We start from the raw sequence: 24,624 nt of genomic DNA, 5'->3' as shown, positions 1-24,624 counted from the left end.
CTGCAGCAGGATCTGGTGTAGTCCCATACCACTGACCTCAGGTGTGTTGATGTTGCCCAGAGTTTGGGCTTTGTCTTCCTCAGTGCCCTGGTAGGCCCAGAAAGTGGTTGCACTTTGTAGGATTGGGATTCCAGTTGAAACCTGTTTGTTAGCTTTACTGGAGTAAAATGTTGCTTATTAGTGGCTAATTTTTACAGTGACACCCAAAATGTGCATTGACTGCAGAGGTGCAGGGCCAGCTGCAGTCCAGCCTGGAAGCAGCTCACCCACTTTTTCCCAAGTTTTTGACCAAAGCACAAAGAAATCCCGTGCAAACAGCTGTCCTGCGATTCTGTGCTGTAATGTCCTTGTGAGAAATCCTTTGCCAATAAATGGTGCTCTTTTGTGCAAAAGGACACGGACTCAGGAGAGGCTGTCCTTCTGGGGGACCTGGAGCTTCAGAAGGCAGCTATCCTCTACAGGCCATGGGCAGCTGGAGGCAGTGGCCCGACTGAATTTGCCTCTCTGGATTCCTCCATCCAGCCCATGCAAGCAGATGGAAACAGCAGCTGCCAAGCACACCACACCTCCCAGCCTGCAATAATAATCACAGATCGGCTCACCTCTGGCCCACAGTAAGTGTCTGGAGAACTTTTTCTCTTGCCAACTGCCCCACGTTTGGGCCCAGTCTCTTTGGCTTGACCCAGAGCTGGGGACTTGTCTTTCAGTCCGCTAGTGAAATGCATTAACAGAGGCCAGGCGAGGACATTACGATCGGCAGCATAAAAGAGCTTTGCTTTCTGAGTCAGCTCTCAACTTCTCTAGCGCTGCCAGCACTAGGACTCGCTGCTGTTTCTCTTGTTGCTCTGGCTGTAGTCGTTCTCTCTGAGCCCAGCTCTTTCCACTGTATATTTTGGGAAGAGCTGGAACGTTCCACTCAGCCTTCCAAACTCTGAGTATAGCCCTCCCTAACACTTAAGAGTCAGCCCTGGACATGCTACAGGTTATTTTTATCCATCTGAAGTTGTCATGGTCCACCCAATCTGGCCAAACCACCTGCAGCTGGGTTAGCAGTGGTCTCCACCCTTTGAGGTGTCCAAGAGATGCAATAGGGACGGTCCTCATCCTTGTAGTTCATCCTGTCTCAGGATCATTTGGGACTGAGCTGAGATGGGAAACATCCAATGCACAGCACAGAAAATCACCTGGAAGTTGGGTCCTCAGGGAGCCTGTTGTAGATCCTCTTTGACCATTTTCCTGGGTCTCCTTACAAAGAAAATCAAATTCCATGTAGAAAAGGCATGGAGACAGTGTGCATACAGGGTTTTGTCTGGAAATCAGGACTGAGACATATTCCAGATGACACTTTCCCTGCCCACACAGGCAGAGCCTCTCCGTCTCTTCCTCATCTAAGCAGGACAGCACACCCTTTCTGCCTGTTTCTCTATTTCATCCCTTGGTTTCCAGGTCGGTATCATGACCCACACAGTCCCTGAGAAATGAAGACTTGATTTCATCACAACTACGGACCGTGTGTCATGAGATACAACCATGCTCTGCTTGGATAATTCAGCCTGCAAAGCAAGGAAGAAATGAGGACAAGCAGGGAGGATAGGGGTGTCCCTATAGTGCAGAATTATCTAATCCATACTCCAAATTCTGAGCTCCTTTTTCCTTTGAGCCCTGTGCTCATGACTGGAGGAATTCTGACGTGCATACCCCTTGCAATCAATCAGCCAACCAGTCAACCAAAAAGTGTCTACAATGTTCATAATCCCCTGTAATTACCAGGGGAGCGGCCGCAGAATGAACCAGGAGGCTCGCTCGGTTTGATTTACTTCACCAGCCTCTTCAGCCCAGATGTTGGGAGATGCACGAGCCTTTGAGCCGAAGAATAGCCCATTTGCAACAAGTGGCCATTAGGTGCTAATATCCCTTTGCCACAGGTTTGGCAGCGCAAGCCATGCTTACATGGAAACTGCAGCTGCGGGGTACGAACATCTGAAAGCGCTGTTAGAACGTAAGAAAAAGAAAACAGTTCAGACACATGACCTCAGGGCCAGCGTTTTATTAAAAATATATATTAATGCTGTTCCCTCTGATAAAGAACTTATTTAGGCCTTGCTTAAACTGAAACCTAACCTATTGCTTAGAACTACTGTATCTTCCTACACAGGGGTTTATTTTGTCACCAGGCCAAATACAAAGTCATGTAGTTAAAAGCCTTTGGCACCTGCCTGCACATTTGCATCTGGGAAGAAAATATTTTTGTCCTTTTTCTCCCTTTCTCTGTATGCAGTCAGTTTATAGAGCCAAAGCTACCCCTAGGGCTCACTTCTCATACTTGCTCTCAGAACAAATCGATTTCCAAGCCACCAAGTGTTGGGATGGCTGCAGGGAGCAGAGCCTGATCAGTTGGTTTCTGGTGGTAGTCTGCAAAATAGAAGTGCGACAAAGCATTCACGAGGACGCTTAATGATATTACAAGGCATGAGGAACTTGGAACCATAGTATGGGGACCGCTATAGAGATTATTGTGCCTCAGATTTTCCAGTGTGGTGAGCTTATAAAACATAAGCTTTTTATTTTATACCATTTTTATATTATAATTATATTTTAACTCACACTTTTAAATGTATAAAAAGCACTAATATTTTATAACCTTGCTGAACTGGAAAGTTTGAGGCATGTGCATTTGGAGATGATGACGGCTTGATGCATTGATTTTATGGGGGAGGGGGGTCAATCAAATGCCCCCGTCAAAATTCCTTAAGAGCATCTCACCCATATCCAGGATTTTATACTCAGTCCCACCAAAGTCTTATTCAAGACCTTAAAATAGAGTTTAACTGATTCACAGGGGTTGTGTCGGGCTTCCTACCGAGTTGATTCACCCAAGCTTCGTAACAGTAATAATAAATGATTCTTAATGACATCAATATGTTATTTCTGATCGTTTTCCCCTGGGACTCAACCATGTTACTAAGGAAGCTGGTGTCACTCTCCTAAAGATAAAACACACCCAGCTTACTAGTGGGGATGTTAATTAGACTTTGGACATCCATGTTTAATCTTCTTGCTTTTATCCTTTTCCTACATGTGAAATGTTTAAAAACATGTGGAAGCAAATTAGTTAAACATCTGCTCCATGCTGGACTCATCCATCCAGCCCGTAATTCAGTGCGTGGGAGGATTTTAGGGGTGAACTTGGCTGTGAAAAGGGCAGAAAAGAATAGCACCAGGCTCCGAGAGTGCGAGGCCAGCTGGTGTGAATCAGGGTGTCCTCTCCTGAGCTGTCAGTTTGAGGCATGGTTCCTCTTCACCAGAACTTACTGCTTTGGTTTGGGATGTTCCAAGCTGAGTTTCCTGAGTGTTTCTCCTCCCATTCAAGTGTAGTGATCTGAGGAATGAAGTTGTAAAGCAGAGTTACGCCGTGGGCTTGCTCTGGAGGAAAAGGACGATAAATTAGGGCTTCTTGTTTACCTGCCCTGGGCTTCTCAGGTCCAGTGCTCAGTGATGCACTGAGTAAAGGAGAAACTTTGGGTGAATGCCGGCTGTCAAAATTGGGCCCTGAGCAGCCACATGCTCAGGGTGCTACTCTGGGAGGTGCTAATGGAGGACTTACTGTTCCTTTACTGTCCTCCTGGGTGGTAAATCCATTCCAGCTCTTTTCCATGATCAATTTCAAAGGTAGCACTGAGCACAGGTTTTCCCAGGGGTGTTCCCATTTGCACTGTTTGCAGCACAGGAATGCTGTGCAGGTGGCTCGAGTAACTGATGAGCAGGACCAAGGCTGTGGCGGTGTGGGTATTCAACCAAAAACAGCGTGGCATTTCTTGTACAGGAGGCTCCTGATGGTGTCTTCAGGACTTAAAAAAAGAAGTGATTGCATTTGGTGAGCCCTCGTGGGAATGGAAAAGCAACCTGTCCCGCCTGGGCCAGGCTTTTTAGGTGCACTGGCCTTCCAGGCAGTGAATTAGGCCAGGTAGGATTTACCCCTCGCTCTTGCCAGCGTGTAACCTGGTGGGGCCAAGCTGCCTGGGTACAAACTTCTCCTCAGCAGGAGGCCAGGCATGAGCTGCAGCTTTCCCAGCAGTGCTTGATGGCATGCCGTACCCCAGGGCGACTTGCATTCCCTGCTGTGAAAAGCTGTAAATCACACGCCAATAACTGCATGGAAATGGCTGGGCAAATATTTTGAGAGATGGAGAGACTCTGTAGAAATCACCGCTTTGTGAGTCACAGGCGGAAAAAGGTGAGCCCAAAAGATCTCCCTGGCAAACGATTTGCTGGCCGTTACTCGTCTTAATGGCACCGCTCCTTCTTCCTTCCCCCTTTCTTATCTGCTGCCTTTTTAAAACTTGCTGTTCAAAGTTTGCAATGTGATTTTTTTTTTCCCTCCCAAATTTCTAATGTCAATAAATACTTCAAAGGTGGAGAGAACTCACATGCCAACTTCTAGCCTGGAGCTTACTTTTACAGCTCTGTAATAAACCCCCTTTAAAAAATGTTTATAATGGCCATGACCGTGGTACTTAACTATTGCAGTGCTTTCTATCACCCTCATAATGTTAAGTGCCAATAAATCACCTGGACTGTCATGGCATCCTGTATTTATTTACAAAGCCCTTAGAGGGGCGTTTTTTGGTTTTATTGACCGAGTGGAACAAAAGCTGGGGGCTCTTTTTCTTGCACAGGAAGGCAGATTAAATGCTGCCTAAACCTCAAGCTGGCCTCTTGTACCTGAGGCAGGCTGTGGTACTCGAGGCTGCTATTTTTGGAGGTATTTCACAGGAGATCCGATGCCGTTTGGAGGCGAGGCTGAGCAGTGGTTGCCTGGTGGTCACGAGTAGTGTGCGTTGCTTAACCTCCACCCGGGGCTGAGCTGGTGGCTGAAAATGAGTTTTGAGGGGAGGCACCAGGAATGTGAGGCCTGAAGTGAAGCCCTTCTGCTTGTAGGCACTGCTCCAAAACCTCCTGAGCTCTACTTATAGCAGAAGGGGATTTTTGGACTCCAATTTTTTAAAAATTTCTAATTTAACTCAGGGTGTTGTACTGGGCCTTGTAGACTCAACCATTGCCTTCTTGCAAAGGCATTGCTCTTTGACCTATTGAGTATTCACAGACTTTCTACTGAGAAGCAGAGGAAGTAAAACCGTAAAGCTTACCCTTCATCCTAAACACTTGTTTCCTGCATGCTATCATCTCTCCACTATAAGTTTTTGGAGACAACTCCCTACTGAAGAGAGGGATGAGGAAGCACAACAACTAGCGAAGAGCAGAATTAGAGCTTACTGTATGTATATGGACAGAGTCTTGGTTTGAAATTAATGCCTGAAAAATAAACTGTTCTCTCAAAAAAAGTAAACGTAGTAAATTTTCCAACTGTGTCAATAACCCCAGGGCAAAATGGATTTTGAGGCAGAAATGGATCATAAAGAAAAACAAGATTTAACTGTTGGTAATTAAAAGTCAATATTAGAAGTAAAAGGCCAAACGGCCTTGAAAGCCACCTGCCTCCTCTTGGAGTGTGTTTTGAAGATCCTCACCGTGTACTGCTGCCTCTCAGTGTATCACCTGGTTGGAATTTTTCATGGAGCTTGAATTTATTAGAAAACAGCCCCAGTCAAGCAGAACTGTGCAAATTAAATTGGATTTACATGACAAGGTGGAGCCCAAGCACAGCAGCTAGGAAATGCCTGAGAAGAAAAAGACAAACCAGAGGGAACCAGGGAGAAGGGCTGCTCTGTGTAAACAGTGTTTAAAAAAAAAAAAACACCTTGGACTAACGGAGCAATAAAATTAAAATTCCCACTTTAGCTGCCCTGGGGGGAGGGGGGTTCAAAATGAGACACTGAGGGGGAGTTTGAATATTAGAGGAAATAAACAGATTTCAGCATATAATAAGCAGGAGGCTGGGATATTATTGTAGGATAAAGTGTTCTGGGATGGAGCAAGCTGACCGAGGACATGTTCCTGTTGTGAAGAAGGGTGAAGACTTGACCTTCGACCCTGCTGAAGCCTGGAGGATTTAATCTATTGGCTTTGAAAGACTTTGAGTGAAGCCTGAGTTACTGGTAGATTCTAGGAGCTTCATATGGTCTTCTCTTTAAGAAATAAGCATGTAAGCTTGTGTTCTTGCCTATTATCTTATCAGAATATGGTTTCTTCATCAGTAATATGTAGGCTTCATCTAAATCTGTAAATACTGAATTGCTTCCATATGCCTGATGTTTCACTGGAGAGACCCTCCACTTTGGGAATGTCATTACTGCCCAGCGTAATCTTCTGTGAGTCATAATGTAAACTCAAAGTTATTGCAATTTATTAGCAATCGCAATTTGCCAGGAAAATAGCATCAAGGGTATATCAGAGCAAGTAACTCAATTGCAAAATGAACATGCCCTCTATTGCAGTCTGAGCCCATTAATATCGACTTTCCAAATCCAAAGAGTGATTTCCTCTTGGGTCCATATAATAATGTGGTGCAGAATGCTTTCCTCTGAAGGAAGCAACAGGGCTTTATTGAATATATGGAAAAGAATTGGTTCTCTGGCTTGTTACTTAACAACTGATCCTTACTGTCAACATTCGTGATGAGTAAACCTCGTGAAATAGTACAGCTAAGGGCTTAATCTGGTGCCACTGTGACTTGTGGAGATGTGCTGGAGATGAAGTGACCGTTCTGGGGACCAGGCAGGCAGGAGGAGCATGCAGGCACCCTGTGTCCTGGTCGCTTTGCCAGAAGTGCACTGTGGTGCTCTTAAATATCAAAGGATTTGCTTAGAGATCCTGTACTGCTGTTGCCATCAGCGGAGCTTGGGAGAGGGGCACGAAGGAAACGTGGTGAAAACAAAGCCATGAAACAAGTGCTAAATGTGCCATTTCCTGCAGGAGCTGTTCAGAAATCCTTATGAGAAATCCTCCCTTTTGCATCCCACTGTTTGGAGTCTGGATTTGGGAGGGTGAGAAAAGGCTCTTTATTGGTAACACTTTGATTCCCCTGATCCCTGGGATTTCTTCCAGCTAAATGCTGATGTGAGCTGCCTCAGAGCCTGTTCCTATAGGAATGTCGGTCTGTAGCAGATCCAGCCGTCGGCCACATAGGGCCAACTTGTTATCTCAGCCCTGACCTCGATGTGAAGCCTTGCCCGGACAGCAGTGCCATATCCCCTCAGATGCAGCTGGTCTCCTGCCCTTCAGCATCGTCCAGAGATGTCCCCAGGACTGTCCCCATGTAACGGACAGCAGTGGCTTGGACTTGCTCTGGTACACAGTCATGCTGGGCGTCCTCACAAGTCTCAGACATAAAATGGTAATAAAAACCTGTGATATTTTTGTCATCCACAGGGGTTATGAAAGCAGTCAAGTTTTCCTTCAGCGTGGGCTGCACTGGGGCTTCAACTGATCTTTTTCCCTCCTTCCTTTCATTTTTCTTCCTTTCTGGGAAAAAATGGGTGTGAAATTCTGTTCCCCTCTCCTCGAATCTAACAGCAATTTTTTCCATTAATCTCAGTGGGGTCATACAGGTATTTGTGTGTGTTTCCATCAGCTAGTACCCAAGTGTAACAGCTGAGCTGGTCTGAAAAAAAGGGATTTTCATATAGAGGAAAGAAGAATGCGGCTCTGCTGGAAAAGCTCTGGTTTGGCAGTGGCTGGAAAAGGTTGTTCTGGGACTGATTTAAAGAGCACTGGGTAATCTTATGCAGATTCCCCCAGGGCAGCCATAAGTTAAGTGATGAAAATGTGTGCATGTTTTACACAGCTCCGCTCTGGGACTGGGGGAGAGGCAGCAGTGCTGGAACAATACGCAGAGCCCCACGCGGACAGTGTCGCTGCCGAGGGGATGGGGTGCTCCCCGTGGGAGCAGCGACAAGCAGGGTGAAGCATCTGTGCCATGGAGCTGGGCACGCGTAGGGCTTTTGGAGTGGTTTTGCTGTGAAGTGCATTGCTAACACCATCCTAATGCCCCGGAGAGCATCTCTCCAAAGGGGAGGTGCAGTCCCCATCCGGCTTCTTGCATGAGTCCGGCTGCCCTGAGCTGCCTTGTGGTGCTGAGCAGGGACCTACGTGGTGTTTGGGGCCTGGGCAGGAAAAGCAATGGTTCTTCGGGCTCATCTTCAGGGACAGCTGCTGTGGGGTACCCCTCTGTGCCACCCCTCGCTGCCCTCGTGCTGGTTCAGGGAGCTGCACGGAAGGGTGCAATGCTTCACCCAGAGCCATCCACGATCCTGTTGGGAAGGCTGCAGGGCTTGTGTAGGGCTGCAGGGCTTGTGTAGGGCCTGGGGGTAGTCAGTGCCAGGGAGAATGACTTCCACTCTACACGTGTTTCTAATTTACATAATTTGCATATTAATTTGCAGTGCATACACTGAGAAGGGGCGAGGGCTTGGAAGAGTTGGAGGCTGCTTGTTTGCCATGTTTGATGTGGCTGCCTCTTCGTGCTGGAGTCTTGCGTGTGTGTGACATAAGTGGTCTTAAAAATACAAGGGGTTGGGTGGGAGGAAGAGAAGAATGGAAACTGCAAGTCTTTTACTAAGCTAGACACCATAATAACCCTGGCAATTAACTATGGGAAAGCTCCAGAGCTGGATTTTTTTATGCCATACATTTGTTTTCTGTGTAACAGAGAGACCTTCCCACTTGCTGCACAGGAGCTGTGCCCAAGGGGACTTGGCTATAATGAGATCCAGAGCAGGGTGTCTCTTCTGGGGTATCTGTGTGTTTTGTCCATAAAACTTGCACCCCACCCCCCAAGATAAACGTGAAAAATTGGAAAGTGAACTCCAGAGGCTTCTCTGATGAACGGGCCTTTTGTTCTAAAAGCAGTGTCACCCGAAATGGGGAGACTTGAAGCAAGAGTTCAAGTCGCTAATGAAGAAAGGCCGCTGTGATTGTTCAGGGGGCAAAGCACTACAATGCGGCAGTCCCTGCTCAGGGAGCAGCAAAATAAGGATGGCCATGCAGGCAAGCCTTCAGGTATGTGTAAGAATCTGGGTGTTACCATGCTGTACGTCGCTGCTGCGTCGGAGGGAAGGTGGGCTGCCGAATCCCAGCACGTCCTGGGGGCTGGCTGTTGCTGAAGCAGTCCCAGGTTGCCTAAGATCCCTCTGAAGGTGCTGGGATATGGGACTGCAACCCTACTTCAGTGTAGTCCCAAACTGGGTTTATCCTCTGGAAGAATTTCCTTACAATTGGTTAATTCTCTGTCAGAGGAAGGCAGGTTTATGGCATGCCTTCACTCTGCAGTGCGCGCAGTGCTAATGAGTTTGAGTAGTTAATCAATGTAGTGTGAGTCCTTGCTTAAAAAAAAAAAAAAGTCCATCAAGCCATACAATATCTGCTTACTCTTTGCAGAATGTTTTCTATTCCACCCGTCTAAACACCGAGTAGTATTTTAAACAGATGTAGGCCATCAGTTTCTATAAACATCGTAATTGTTTGGCACCGCCAGCGCTTACATTTAAGGATGCAGTTTGCAGGGATACACACAGACACCAGGCACACACTTTCTGCTGTGCACAGAAACTCAGTTTATGTTCCGTTAGAGGCCCGTAACTCTCCTCCTGTAAAACTTGCTTTAGCTTCGAGCCTGGCACCAAACGAGGGCTGTTATCCTCGCAGCTTTATACGGCTTCGTGCTGCACGCTCGGCCATTTTAGCAGCCTCGACAGGAGGATGTGGTTTGGATCCCACCCCAATAGCTCTTAGCTCTCATTGCCCTGCTGCAAAGTAGATGCAACGTTGCTGGCACCTTGAGCTTCTCAGTCTATCAGGAGAAAGTAATATAACTGGCCCCAGAGCTCGGCTCGGCCACCTTCCCACAACTTTCTGTGAGCTCGTCCTGTCGGACCCATGGGTGGTGGTGGAGCTGGCGTTCGCATTGCCATCCCCCGAAAGCAGAGGAGGTGTGGTCCTCGCGTCGGACCGCTCAACCTCTTGTAAAAATGATGAATTGAGCCGGAGAGAGGGAGGTGAAAGGAAGGGATGGATAATATTCACGCTAATAAATCTAGTGCTGCAATTAACATCGCCTTTAAAAATATGTGTATTATCAGCACAAATGGAAATCCAGACAAGAGCAGCGGCCAAGTGCTGCTCTGTGTTTATAATCAAACAGGATGGACTCGGCATTAGCTGGGACTGCTGGCCAAGCCCGGGGTTCTCCTGGACCGGGGTGAGCAGCTCTTGCTATGCAATCTTTCATCTTCAGCTCATGCTCAGCTCAGTTTCTCTTACTCCGTGTTAGCCTGTAACGCGGTGGCGGGGTGATTGCTCTCATCTCTGGATCTTATTGCAGTTGCTTTTGTCATCAGTGATTCCTTCCGTTAGCCCTAGCTGGGCAGGTCAAAACCGGACAGCTTTTTTGGACTTGTGGCAGCAAGTGGCCCAGCGATGTCAATGAATTCAGGGCTTCCTTGTTCCCGTCCCGAGAGCAGCCCCATGTGCGTTCCCCTCCTGTTATGAAATAGTAAGTGGCAACAATAAAACGAGACCTCGCTGATAGCATATGTTCAACTCACGGGCCCATTGCTTAATATACTTTGGCTGCAGACTCCAGCTGAGAAACCAGATTGTTAAAGCATCGTGAGTGTGGATAGATGTACGGTCAGGGTATTGCATAATTTTTGCCTCAGTGAGACACAGAGAAAACTGTGAATATCACCACAGGCCATGAAAATGACTGCTTCTCCCCTCTCTGACCTTCTGGAGTGAGAGTTTCTGGGCTTTTAGGTTGCTTTTCTATCCAGTATCAGTTCTTGGTCAGTTCGAGAAAGATGTGGCCAGATTTTGAAGCACAGATGAGGCATTTCCCACTGGGACTGAGATACAAGGGGCAGAGTACCAGAGGAGTGCTCATCTCGTCTACCGTCAGGTGTCTGCTTAAAGCTTCTGACTTCGGTGCCTGGCTTACACAGTTCATCGCCCAACAGCTCCTCCATACAGTGGGGAGGTCACACTGTAAGACCCTTCCCTGCACGCGAGGTTAATTCCTGCTCTGAACTGCTCCCTGGAAGAACAATCTCTCTACTGAGACTGTGAAGAGATCAGAGGAAGATCAGCCACCTGCTTAGTTGCTTAAGCAACGTGATTAAAGTTTGTCTGGGGGCGAAGGAAGAGAATATTTGCCCCAGTGGCAAAGGTTTCTAGGGTAACTTATAGGCATCTCCGTGGTGTAAGGGACGGGTCCCTGAAGCAGCAAAAAGGAGCCATTTTTCCCAGAAAGCACTGAACTTCTCCCAGAAGAAAGCTTCCAAGTGTATAGAAGGAAACTTAACGCTGGAGCAAAAGGTTGGAGTTAATGGAAGTGGTTGTGGTTGTGGTTGCTCAGTGGTCAAAACAGTTTGCTCGTCCATCTATGCACAAGGGTCCTATTCTAGGAATTCCTGCTCGTGTCACTAGGAATTCAGCCCGAAACAGACTCCCTGGGTCGGAGGGGAACAAGGAGCATGGCTCAGGACACAAAAATGCACCAAACTTGGCCTCAGACACCTCTTGCACTCTGTGACCAGGGCAGAATCTGATGTCAAGCTTTCCCCAGGAGTTGCTCTCCTAAATGGAAAGGAGCCTAAAGTGATTACACGTTGCTTGTTCAAGGATGACTGGCTCTTACTGCAAGCGAACTGGTTGGGGAGGTCTGCTCTTTGAACACAGACTGCCTCCCGCATGCTGATTTTCCTCTGGAGGACAGGCATTTCTCAATCAGGGCTGAGCTAATAGCTCTTTCCAAACTCAGGGTTAAAGGAGGCATCCACTCTAGCACTGTCTCCATCTGCACAGTGGTCAGAAGCTCAGCAGCAGATGCTCTGCCACTCTGCCGTCCCTTCCCTTTCAACCAGGGATGGTGGCTGAAACCTCTCAGAAGGTGTGGGACTTTATTCAGTCCCTGCCTCTGGCAGGAGGTCCATGGAGAAATATCTTTCTTGGGTATCTCTGCTTTGACCGTGACCCCAGCACACTTCTGGTTCTTGGTCAAACAAGTGTAAGAACCATCCTGCTCTGTATCTTGACAGTTACGTGACCATTTTAAAATAAAGAAAACTAAATTAATACCTCCCTTCTGGTCTCTCTTGAAGGTAATATTCATCTTGTTTATGTGTCTGTGCCCTGATCTGTTATTCTGACTGGATTTGCTCAATTCTACTAAGGAGAAGAGCCCATCACCCGGAGCAGCGGTGACCCCTGGTCCCAGCATCCTCAGAGCTTGAGAAAATCCACATTGGGATCTGAATCACGAGACTTGGCCTCTGCCAAACTGTAAGCTGAGGCCCAAACATCAATAGCAGTTGTTTAAGAAAGGCTTATTCCAAGATAGGGTTTAGCAACGCTTGAGCGTGTTTCTATCCTGGTAGACAGGGACCAGAGCACACCTCCCAGCTGTTGCTCCTCGGCATGGTCCCAGATCCTTGCGAGCCAACTGCTGACCCCGTTCCAGCCTGCCTGGTGGCAGCTGTGCACAGGCAGAGCAAGTGAGCGAGTTTGGAGCTGTGCTGGAGTCATCTGCAGGCCCCGCTTCCCACCATCCTACAGCAAAATGCTGCCTCTTCCCTGCTGCCAAAGATTTTGCCAATGGCCATGCAAAAATCCAGTTCTGGAAGCAATCCCCTCCGGACCCTGATATTTCCACCAAAAAAAAAGGAAAAAGCAAACAAAGCAGCAGAAGCAGCTACTTGTGTGCCTCTCAGGCTTGCAAAGTCCCTTGCCCGGCAGCTGCAAGTGGCATGCCTGGGAAAGAAAGGCCTCTTTTCAGTCCTTGGCACTTTGTTGCATGCACATGGGGCAGCAGCAAAGCCCTTCTGTTCAGTGCAGGCCCTCGATCCATTACGTTTTCACCATTCCCAGTAACCCAAGATCCAACAAGGGGTCCTTTTACCTCTTTTGGGACTGAGTTCGAGCAGGGCTGGGCAAAGTCTTCCTTGTTGAATGGGAGGAGGAAAGGTGTTGATGCGAGTGCCTGGGCGCTGGTGGGCATCTCAAGTCTGCAGGGAAGTCACTGAGCAGTCAAGTTAATTATTTTTAATGAACTGGGCCAAAGCTGATTGTGTTATTTTGTAACATATTAGTTTGGAAAGCAGTGAAAATATTTGGCATCCCTCCCCAGCCATCACAGGGACCTCTTTGTGCTTTCCTTTTCCCCACTTTTCTCTCATGTGCATAGCTGGCTCCCACATCTCCACTTGCTGACGCTGATTGATTGCATTAATATCACTGTAAATATTACATAATCTCCACTTACAATGCTAGAAAGAACCGATGAGTTTTCTGTTGCCAAGGGCTTTCAGGCTGGAAAATAATAATAAAAATAATTCAGAAAAAAATAAAATCTTTATTTTGTTCCACCCACCCTGCTTTTTTTTAATTTATTTATTTTTTTTAATGCCATTGGCCCTTTTGGTTGCAGACCAAGAAAAGACCAAAACTTTGTGGCTGTTGCTTCAATGGGGCAGTGAAAAAGAGGTGTGAAAAGACAATCCAGGTGTTGTGGTAATGGGGAGAGGGAGCAGTAAAGGATGTGTCAGAGCAGTTATAGAGAAAAAGAAGGCTTCAAAAAATGAGGTTCGAGTCAGTTAAGGAGGATGTGGATGTGCAGGGAGGTCTACACCCCATTCAGGATTTAAAAGCCTTGGTTTTGCTTTCCTGCAGCAGTGGCAGCTCTCTGGGAGTCTCTCGGATGCTGCCCTGGGCTGGGAAAGCTGCAGTGCTGAAGGGAGGGACGGAGCAGGGGGGCCCTGCAGGACGATCCTCCCCACCGCCCCGCGCAGCTCCTCCTCCTCCAGCACCAGCCCAGGGTCGTTTGACCTCCTCCATGTAGCACATCCTCCATCCCGGCCTGACCCTCCTTCACGCCAGTCCTGTTTCTCTTCTCTGTCTCCCCGCCGCAGACAACTGCGTATCGGGTTGCGTTTTGAGGCGGGCGGGCTGTTTTCAGCCTCCATAGAAAATCCATTTATCATATCAGCCTTACATTAGCCAAAGTACAGGAGATAAAAATTATCTTGGAAATCTAAACATAGATTCTAATCTAAGGTACGGCAGCATCTGGTTCCCATTACTTTTTTCTTCTTTTTTTTTTTTTTTATACTTGCAAGATTTGAACCGCATTACTCCTGCGGCGAGATATTTCTGAGAGCGGAGGGCTGCGCTTCCCAGAACTGTGAGTCCTGCTGCTGATGGCTGCTCCTCTCCCAGGGCTCATCTGCGTGGGAATTGCTGATCGCTCTGCCTGCAGTGCTGGGGAAGCGTGTGTCCTGCTCCCAGGCAGGGTCCCCGGGCAGCAGGCTGGGCTGGGTCAGGGTTACGCTGACTTCAGCGCTATCATCACTGCAGCTGGGTGAAAGAGGTCTGCTCGGGGACCTTTTCGTGGAGAAGTTTGCCGTGCCAGGCTTCGCCGGTCCGAGCTGGCTGGGGAGGAGCAGTGGTGTGGATGCTTGGACACAAAGCCGTGACTTCAGGCTCCCTTCTTCCAGCTGGGCTCTTCCTGAGCTGTGTGCTGGGGGTGATGAGCTCCCTGCAGGGTGCTGCCAGGAGTGACCCAAACCTACCCATTCTTCTATCCTCAAGGGCTAAATCCTGCACAGCTTAGCCACAGGGCAAGCTGCTTGACCTGAAGCAGCACAGCCAGCCTTGCCAGCACCCCACACCTGGCTTCATGGCTTGAGATGCCTGAAGGTACAAGTCAGGTGGCTATGTTGCAGGGACATCCGTGTACCAGGCTGGGGTCCCGAGGCCACTAACAGAGCTTATCTGCTCTGACCAGCCACACCTGAGACCTTCAATGGACCCCACTTGATCTCAGAGATTGTCTGTCCACCCTGCCTGAGCTACATTGCAGGATCACCGGCCCCTTGCCCTGTTCCTGAGCTGTTGCTTTTTTTTTTTTCTTTTTTTTTTTTTCTGGATTTTCTTTAGGGAGCAGCCCCGCTCTTGCTTCTCTCAGATGCCAGCAAGCTTTCTGTTATTTGCAGCACATTGGGCACAGCGGAGGGGATGAGCTGCTGTGAACTCAGCCTTGCCCTGCTGCTTGGAGACAAGTATGCAGCTCTGCAAACTACTGTTTGCCTCTTGAGACAAATTATGGCATACTGCAATAGCTGAGGAATAGCATAAGAGGAGTATGCAATGAATCACAATGCATATGCACACGAGGGGAAAAGTTCAACCTTCTGTTTGCCATTATCTGACTCTTGAAAGCTGAACTGTTCGATTCTTGCATTTTCCTAGCAGTTGATTTCTGTGGCATTTCCTAAGTCTGTCTGTCTCGGGGCAAGCGAAAGAAAGTGCATCACCCCTCAAAACCCTGCAGTTGTGCTGGCTTGCAACTAAAAATCAGATCAAACTGAAACAGGGTGAGAGAGCGGCGATGTTGTGTAATGTGTAACTCTGAATTGCTGTTATGCGTTCAGGCAGCTGAGTGCATTTCTCCAGCTCACCCAGCTGGAGTGCCCCCGAAGCCCACCACCACGGCACAGCCTCCTGCTGGGGAGGAGGTGGGAACAGGCACCGGGAACCTGGGGAAGTGCTGTGGGGTTATAAAACTCACGTTTCAATTAGCAGCGGAGATATCGAGTCATTTTTTTCTGATTGCAGCAACTGGAGTGGGTTTTCTCTGATAGAGACGGGGAAAGTAGAGCGAGAACCTCTCCATTAAGTGACTCAAAGTTGACTTTGCCTCTCAAGGTACCTGCTTTTCCCCAGTAATGATAATGAGACCATGTGCTGACTAATCTCCTAAATTAGCTCCCTGAGGGTGTATGACTTCGGGATTTTCGGGGCAGTCTGAAATCCCATCAAACTGCTATTGCCAATACAGGAAATTTAGTCTTTAATTAATTTCATTGTCAGTATGTGTAATTAGTTCTAAAGAACTGTGTTACCCAGGACTAGATACGACTAGGGGATCTGTTAGCCTTTGCTCAATACATCAGATTTTGTCAAACCTCCAAACTGCATAGTGGATACTTGTCCTTCCTCAGGCAAATGTTTAACATGCAAAGAGCAGGCCAGGAGGTTTTCAGTCATCTCTTAATCATCTACTCTGTTTCACATGAGAGGGGGTTTTTCTGGGGGAAAAAAAATAGTATCTCCTTAATCTAGTGGAAAAATTAGATCCAGAATAATGAGGAAACAGAAGCTGAACACATTTAGAGTGGTGACAAGACATGGGTTTTCAAGAATGACGCTAATTACACATTGAAAGCCATTAGCTCGGTGGCTGGAGGAGTCTACATTCCTTCCTTCCTCCTCTCAGCTGCCAAAACTCTACTGGAGAGCATGGGCAGAGGCGGTGCGGGAGGTCAGCGCTGCCTCCGCTCCTGCAGCTGGGAGGTGGCGGTGTGGTGACGCTCCCGGCGCCCTGGGGCGTTAACTCTGAAGCCTAAGGATGGCTATCTCCACTCCAGAGGTGCTTCAGGGCCAATTCCTTGGGCAGCAACATGTGCTTTTGCTGGGATTGGGAGCAGTGGGAATACAGCCACCCTGTTTCACCCCTATTCTTCCTGAACCACCTCACTCTGCCCTAGACCTGCTTGTGTGAGCTGCTTTTGTCGCAGCACTGTGTACGTCCTATAGAAGCACGTGTGGTTTGTACGCCTAAAACTGCAAGCTGTGTTGTGTAGCAATGTAAGTAGCTAAATGAACCATTTCACTTGCATCTGACATGACAAATGAACCTGACAAAAATATGATGACCTTTTCAGTGTTTATAGAGATCTGATTTTTCTGGATATTCTCCTGGAAAAAAAAAAAAAAAAGGCTTAATTTCACAGTAATATTTGCTTTCTTACTGTGTACTCAAAGTGGCTGTGCAATTACCAAGCGTAGGAAACTGTTTGTGCCACTTCTTCTCTTTTTATTAAAAAAACAGCTTTGACTTTCTGAACTGGCTGCGTGGAACAGGGAAAGGTCACTCCGGAGAACCGAGGCTGAAACCATGGTGTGGATGCTAATGCGGCACGAACCGTTTGGGATCAGTGTTTTTGGGTAGGATTTTGCACTGTACCCGGTACAACAGAGCCTGGATCTCAAAGTGCGCCCAAAACACGGTGGGTGAGGACTGCCTGCAGGGGTTAATTTTGCCCATCCGTGCACTGGAGGAAATAGTGCAGCACTCTTCCTGTATCCACCCCCTTGGGAGCGGGAGGAGGATTTAGGTCAAAGTACAGAGGACCGTGTTACCGGCATTAGCACTTATTAACCAGTTTGATTCTATTAAGGGAAACCTACAGTGAATAATGAGAACCAAGTCGGCCCTTTCCACAAGTGCTTTAACAGCTGGTGGCCTGAGAGCTGTTTTGATGAAATAAATCACCCCAATGGAAAATTCTCTGAAGCCGCAGCCTGTGGAAAGTTGACCAGATCTTTACTGGCAATATTTAGGGATGCTCTAAACAATGAGACAGTTGTTTTTCTGTTCCTTTGTGTATCATGCCTGGAAAAACACGATACCCCTGATCTGGCCTGCCCTTTAATACTTGGGAGGTAGGGCGCTGTTAAACCTGATGGCAGAACCCCTGGAGGGGCTTCTATACTTGTAAAGATTTTAACGTATGCAATTATTAGCAGGATTGTTTTGTCCTCAGTTGGAGATGGTGGGGCTGGCTGCAGACGAGCAGGGTTGGAAGGATTTTTTCTCCTGGCGAGCATCCTTTACAGTGCTGCACCTGCTGTGAATTTCTAAGGAAAAAAAAAAAAAGAAAAAAGAAAAAAAGTTGTTGTTGCAATGCGTGCTGCTGCTGTAAAACCTGTGAAAAGTAAATACAGAGGTAGGCACATTGCAGGGTATCTGTAAGGTGTCAACTCTCTCCCCATGCATGCATGGCAGCATATCCTCCTGGAGCTATCTGGCCTCTGGATGGCATTGCAGCGAGGCAAATCCAGCCTTTACAACTGCTAGCTCTGCTTCAGCTCCGGTCTAGGTGGAGATGTGCTGGGAAGAGCATCATGTGGGTGGGATTCCTGCAGTGTCTTATGTCTTAGCGTGAACTTCATAGCTCATTGAATTTGGAGGAGGGATGGTTTTTGCCTACACATGGAATATGTGTTCTCTTCATGTCCAGGCTATGTTAGGCTTACCTTGTTCCATTTAATTAATTAATTAATTTATTTATTTATTTATTTTCAGATGAGGCCAAGTCTGTATGAGTTTTACAACAGACAGCGAGACCTGAAGTGGCTGGCTCAAGTACAGGTACGTGTAGATAACTGAGCAGACAGCCGAGTTCCTTTTCACCTCTTCACCCTGACCTCTTCCTTTTCACCTCTGGCTGCAACTGCTTCCTCAGCAGTCTGTGTGGGGGAAAACAAAACCTACAGAGCAGAAATGAAGAGAAAAGTGCAATCAAATGCTGGCTCAGCAAAAAAAAAAAAAGAGATTTCATTTTCATGTACCACTCTTGGGAAGGTCTTCAGTTCAGCCTGCGAGACTAGTTGTCCTTTCAGCATGGGATGGGCAAAAAAATAATCTCGTCTAAGCTTCTCTCAGCTTAGAAATGTCCATGTAGCAGGTTACTGAGCAGCAATAAATTGGGTTAAGGGCGTACCAAAGAGGAGACTCTTCCTGGCTGTGGTGGTGGCAATTTCTGAGCTAGGTTTGACCCTCCACAAACACCTGCACGCTGCAGAGGAGCTTAGCGTCGGCGTTAAGCGGTGAGGAAGTAAAATAGAAGCAACCTGTCAAATTCTGTTTATTGAGGTCTTTCTCTTTAATTGGGTGTTTGTGGAAGTGGAAGCGGTGGTTTACATACTGCGGAGGACATCAAACCGACAGGAAAGTGCACAGGTGGCTGGTTGAGCTCTCTTGGGTTGCCCTCCATGAAAAATCCTCTGCTGTCCTCCCTGTTGCTGGCACCAATGTTCCTACCAGGGCTTTACATGGAGCTCAGATAGCAGGGAGTGTCACCAGTCCCCAGATATCCACTTGCTTGTCCTGTTCAAATTAAAACCTAATTACCTCCTGAGGTTTTGTTACTGGCACCTTTTTGTAGTCAGCACTTTGCATCTGTTTTCTGCAGCCTTTCCATACCCTGTTGTCTTGGCCTCTCCCATTCACCCCGATGTCCCACTTACCCCTTTCAGGGGGACAAAGGATCGGTCATGTTTATACATTGTCAAATTCAGCTCTCCTCCTGTTCCCTTTCTCATGGGCAACCCAGAAAAGCCGTTACTGAGATCAATTCCACATTATGGAGCTCGACCAGGAAAATAAGTTTTTGCAGTCAGAAAGTCCTCACAGTTTACAGGGAAAAAAAATAGATTGAGCCCAGCATGTAATGCAGTAACTGTGGGCTGTGAGAGAAAAGATGTAATTGTTGTCTGTGCTAAACAGAAATCTAAACAGGATCACAAGTAATTAGCTATTTAATAGGTGACTAAAGTAAATACTGCAATTAAAAAGCCTATTAAAAATAATATTAAAAAAGAAACCTCACAAGAAATGTAGCTTTGTCCCAGATTGCCTGTCAACAAAATCAACAAACTGTTAAAAAAAAAAATTGTCCATGCATGCCCAAATCAGTAAAACACATAATAATTACTTGGCACATTTTATCTTCAAAGCCCTCTGCAAACACTAAGTAATTAATCCTCCCAACACCTCTCTGCGGTATGTGCAGCAGGCACTGGTGAAAAGCGAGCCTGTGTTGCAGCCAGGTATAAATACCTTGTTGTGGGGCACATTCCTCACAGAGGAAATGCCACTCGAAAGTCAACAACGGGGAGCAGAGCATGCTTATCACTTCAATGGCACTCCTTGTAAGCCCCGACTGCCTTTGTTTTAGGGAGGGGGAAATAAAAGCCCCCATGCCAGGGCTGGTGGAGGTGGCAGAAGGCTGCTCTTGGTTTCTCCGCCAGCCTCCGTGATGGTGGAGATGGTGATGCCCTGTCATTTTATGCAACTTTCTTGCCTCCAAAACTGAATTTGAAGGTGTCATCTGAGGTCAGGTTCATCTAAAACCTGAGTCTGAAACCACTTGTCAACATGAGCTTCAAGTCAGTTACGTTGAAGTTAATTAATTTCAGTGTAATTGTTCCAAGGCAGAGGGGTGAGGGAGCACCCCTTCCTTCACGGTGCCTGCTGTGGCTCCACCAGCAGCCTGGGGGGGATGGATAAGATGCAGATGTTACGGTGTCCTGAGCCCAGTTCTGCGCTCTCAGCCAGACAGAAGACAAGTGGCTTTCTGCTCAGATCCTTCCTTCTGTTGCTCCATAGGATGTCTTTTGCCATGAAACCAAAAGGTGGGGAAAAAAAAAAAAAAAGGAGGTAGATCAGAGCCAAGTAGCACGTGGGGGAATGAGAAGCAAGAATGCAACAGAGGGGCATGGAAAACTCACGTTGACATCAAACCATGTCATAAACACTTCCAAGCCTGAGCTCTGGGAGTGCCAGGAGAAATAAAATACCTTACAGAGAGAAATCAAAGATGATACCCTCAGACCCCATCCATCCCCCGTTGAACGCAGCAAAGGGCTGTGTGGAGTTTGGCAGGTGCTGCGTGGAGCAAAGCAGGAATGACTAATCCCACCCTGGCTGCCTTTAAGAGACCTTTTTGCAGCAATGGCTAATTGGGCCGAGCATTTATACTCTTGGCCAAAAATAAACTTTCCCACAAAGAAGGCTGAGCTACAAACGGAAAACTACCTGCGCTGAGGTTAATTTTGGTGTGTGAGGGAAGGCACTTTGTGCAAAATGAAAGGCTGTATTCAAGAAAGGGCTTGTTTTCCCTTTGATCAGAGGGGCACCTGCACCGCAAGGAGGCAAATGGAGGGTTGTTGCTTTGCAGCCAGCAGAGAAGAGCATTTTCACCCAAACAGATTTTTGTAGTTCCCTTTGCAGGTGTGTGTGGAAGACTAACATCGCTGTGCTTCTGGCACGGATTAGTAAGGGTTGAATGACACCGAAACGTGGCTCCTCTGGGGAGGGAGAGGTTGAGCTTTGTGAGCTGGTCCCCGGTCCTGCTGCAAGGAGCTGCTGCGTGACGCTGGGTCACCCCTCTGCCAGCCCACGGATCACCTCCTCCTTCTGCCACAGATGCCAGCAAAGCTGTGACCTGCCTAAAACAGCTACTAGCTCCTCCTTGTCTCAGACTCTTCCATAATCCTAATTCCTTGGTAGGATTTGGGCCCATATTGTCTACATCCATTTTCCTGTTGTTCTTATGTGATGTCTCCTGTGGAGCACAGAATTTCTCTGTCTTCATCTCCTCCCTACAGTGCACAAGGAAGGTCCCATCCCTTTTTTTTTTTCCTCCGGACTCCCTTGCTTCTTGGCTCAGATGAGCCCCGTGTCTGTCTCTATGCCCCAGCCCAATTTGCTTTGCCTACTGGCCAATTGCTTGGGGAGATCGCTCTCCTTGGGGATGCTCACCAGTGTTATTAGCCAGGTTGTTTCTGTATGGATTTTCCATTTGTCTAGGAATTAAAATGACAACAGAGAAGACGGAATTCAGAATCTCAAACAGATTTAATAACACGTGAAACGTTTCCCAAACCATCACATCATCCAGGCATAAGTCACACAGTGTTTTTCATGTGCGCACAAGCCCTATCTTAAATCCAGAGTAAATTGCCAAGTTATTTCCCCATAGGACATGCTCCGTGACGTACATCAGCTGGATCATCAGGATAGTCTGACCCTGCAAAAGAGGATTTAAACGCATGCTGAGGTTTAAACAAGGAACCTAGGCACGTACTTTAAGACTATGTGCTATCCTGATTTACAAATTAGACTCCTAACTCTGATGATGACCATGGTGTGGAGCTGGTCTCTATCCTAAGATGTACTCATTTGTTTGTTTGCAGTTTTCCAGCAAATGTCACCTTCCTGCTTCTCTCGTTGGTGCAGTTAGGATTTCAGACTTGGCTGAAAGAGGCGTATGCATGTTTGTATTGGGTGACTCTTCTTTGAAGGCTGATTTGATAGCACCAGGTGGAAAAACTCCTATTAACACTGAACAAAGCCCAAACCGTTATTTCATCAAATATGTGTTTGATTAATATGGAATACCCACTTATTTTTGCTGTTCCAAAATAATGCTGTATTTGGAGGGGATTTCCTTTTGTTATTTTTCAGTGAGTCTGTTTCACGAGAGTATGTGCTTTGCCTCACCAGTTTCTTCTGAAAGAACATCTAGGGCAAAAAAAAATGTGCAAAATGATCATTTGAGATCCATCTTTTCTGGAAGGCAGTGGGCTGTTCATCGTCCATCTAGGAGCTGCTGGCTGGCAGCCCAGACCCCAGCATGCCCGGAGGAAAGGGCATCCAAAACGGGCCACGTCTCTAAAAGCAAAACCATACATGCAGAAGTGAGCACAGGTGAAGAATTGGAAATGACACCTACTAGCAAAGCAGAGAAATGCAGCGGGCAGCGTGGAAGTTAGGGGATGGGATGCGTGAGCTGTGCCCATGCTGGCCCTGGGTGCGGTGATGTGAGAACATCTCCGTGTCCTACACCTGCGTGCTGTGGTCCTTGGAGGTGCCTCCTGCAGGGGTCTTCTGGGGTTTGGGGGCAGTCTCAGCTCCTTGCACAGCACCGCGGGACGGACACATGGGACGTGGTGGATGCAGCCTTCCCCGATGCACGTCTGAAACCTCTGGGCCAGAGTGCCCCGAGCACCTGGACCAGCATGTCAGGACTTCTTAGCATCATCCAGGGCTTGACCTAATTTCTGCATCTCCTGTTAAATGTTGAAAACTAGCTTTTTTAGTATTTTAGCATCTCTGCTTTACCTGCTTTCCACGCTCACAGCATGGCCTTGATATGTACAGTACAAAGAGTTAGCCTAGTCTGCATATAACTCAACCTTTATTAGATTACATGCTGCAGTAACCCATTAACCCCCTTTTTTCTATTACTGAGTAATATAAGTAATATTACTTATATTACTTATAAAAGCCTCCTTTAATAATTACTACGTGTTCTAGCACCTCAATGCCACAGGCATCAGCAACCAACCTTGTGTTCCTTAACATTTTTCTGAGCAAATGTCCCAAGCGCAGTACTTTCTCTTCTGCTTTTTTAGGGAGCAGGAGGCAGCGTTCCCAGCCTCCGCACGTGACATTCCCCTGCCTCCCTCCCTGTTTATCCTGCAGGGTCTCTCGGATCAGACCCGCTGCCATCCATCATCCGTTCAGAGATACAGATTTCACTAATGGCCACAGTGTAAATATTTGCAGTAAACAGTTTTAACAGCTGACTTTTAGTAGCCACTGTGCATATAGAATTGCATAAACAGGAAGAACAATTATAGTGATGGAAAAATTGGCACAGGAAGAGGGGAGAATAAGATATTAAATGTTGAATTCCTAGAGGAAGGTAGGAATTATAACCTCTGTAATAATTAATTGGTGATGAGCCTTCTCTTCTGAAGACCCACATTGCAGGCATGAAATGAACATATAGAATTATTTCATCCTACCAAATAATATATAGTGCTGAAATTCACATTATGTTACTTTTTTGACCCAAGTGATTAGCCAGGATGTGGGGTCTCATGGCTTGTTTCCACTAGAAGTAGAAATTAATGATGGTCTCAAGTATTTCTTTAACACAATCCTGTTTATTTCAAAGACTGTACAAAATCCTTGTTCCCTGAACTCATTAGGAATTAAATAGCAGGAGGCAGTTTCCTTGGGCAGTGGTCCAAGCCCCCTTTTCCAGCCAGCACTCAACCCAAAAAGCTCACTTCATCAGTCTCATTTCAAGGTCACGCTTCATGTGCTTCTTTAGTTATCCTTGACTTTTTCAGCTGCCTTTTCTCTTTGCTACTGTGATATTTCTCATGATGTTTTTCCTACTTTTTTTCCCTCCTTTCCCCAAACCTCCTTCCCCTTCCCACCTTTCTCCCCCCTGCATGAATTTATTCATTTCTTGAAAGAAAATTTAAATCCCTGCCCTTAGCACCTGGGTAGCTCATGCTACATACTGTAGGCAGTAGCTTCTACTGCTTTAGAGGACTAATTCTCCCCCAACCCTCAAAAAAAATAACTATTTTTTTTCCATTTATTACTAACAAAAGTAGCTATTAGGTATTCAAGCTTCAGTGAAGCATCTCCTTCTGCCTCTGGAGATACAATGGCTTTGTTTCTTCAGTCATTGTCGCTTGATCTTCCCAGATGCTTGTGGTTCTTATTACTATTTTTTTTTTTTACTTTTTTTTCTTATTCTTCTCCTTGTATCCTCAAGAATCTTTCTGAGGGAAAGGCAGAATTTGTTCTGGTCTTTTAGACAGGCTTCGCCCCTGAATGGGGTTTTGTTTCTGCTTTCCACTTGAGCTGGTAAATCCTTGTCACAATGTAAAACACAAAACGATGAAAAATTCCTGTGTGCGCTTTATCTGTAGGCAGACATGCTTGCACACACACACTTTGGACCTCAGCAGTGAGATGTGTTAGCTCTTATTCCACCCCCCTTGCCAGAGTAACTCTTCCTCTGTGTATGTTTATTTAACAAATCGGTGCTAAAAGCAGTATAATGCGATAACAGAATTATTCAATATTCTGGTCAAAATCTAGGCTCCATATAATTTTTATTATTATTTGTGGTGGTGTTCCTTCCTTTTAAATTTAGGTGGGCATAGCCAGTGGGGTATTTACAAGGCTAATTTCAGCTATTCAAAGATTTTCAACAGGTTTTTAAAGGGATGACCTAC

General features: G+C 46.8%; 1 long non-coding RNA gene across 1 annotated transcript in view; it reads left to right on the top strand.

Annotated features, from left to right (window-relative positions):
* Positions 1-24,624, top strand: part of LOC308199117 — a 369,069-nt gene that overhangs the window by 222,978 nt on the left and 121,467 nt on the right. The window contains exon 5 of the long non-coding RNA XR_013954402.1: positions 18,101-18,166. This is a non-coding gene — a long non-coding RNA (uncharacterized lncRNA). The remainder of the gene's footprint in view (positions 1-18,100; positions 18,167-24,624) is intronic.

This window comes from Anser brachyrhynchus (assembly GCF_964034855.1).
Source record: "Anser brachyrhynchus genome assembly, chromosome: 8".
Classification (NCBI taxonomy): Eukaryota; Metazoa; Chordata; class Aves; order Anseriformes; family Anatidae; genus Anser; species Anser brachyrhynchus.
This window is presented reverse-complemented; position numbering and strand designations above follow the sequence as displayed.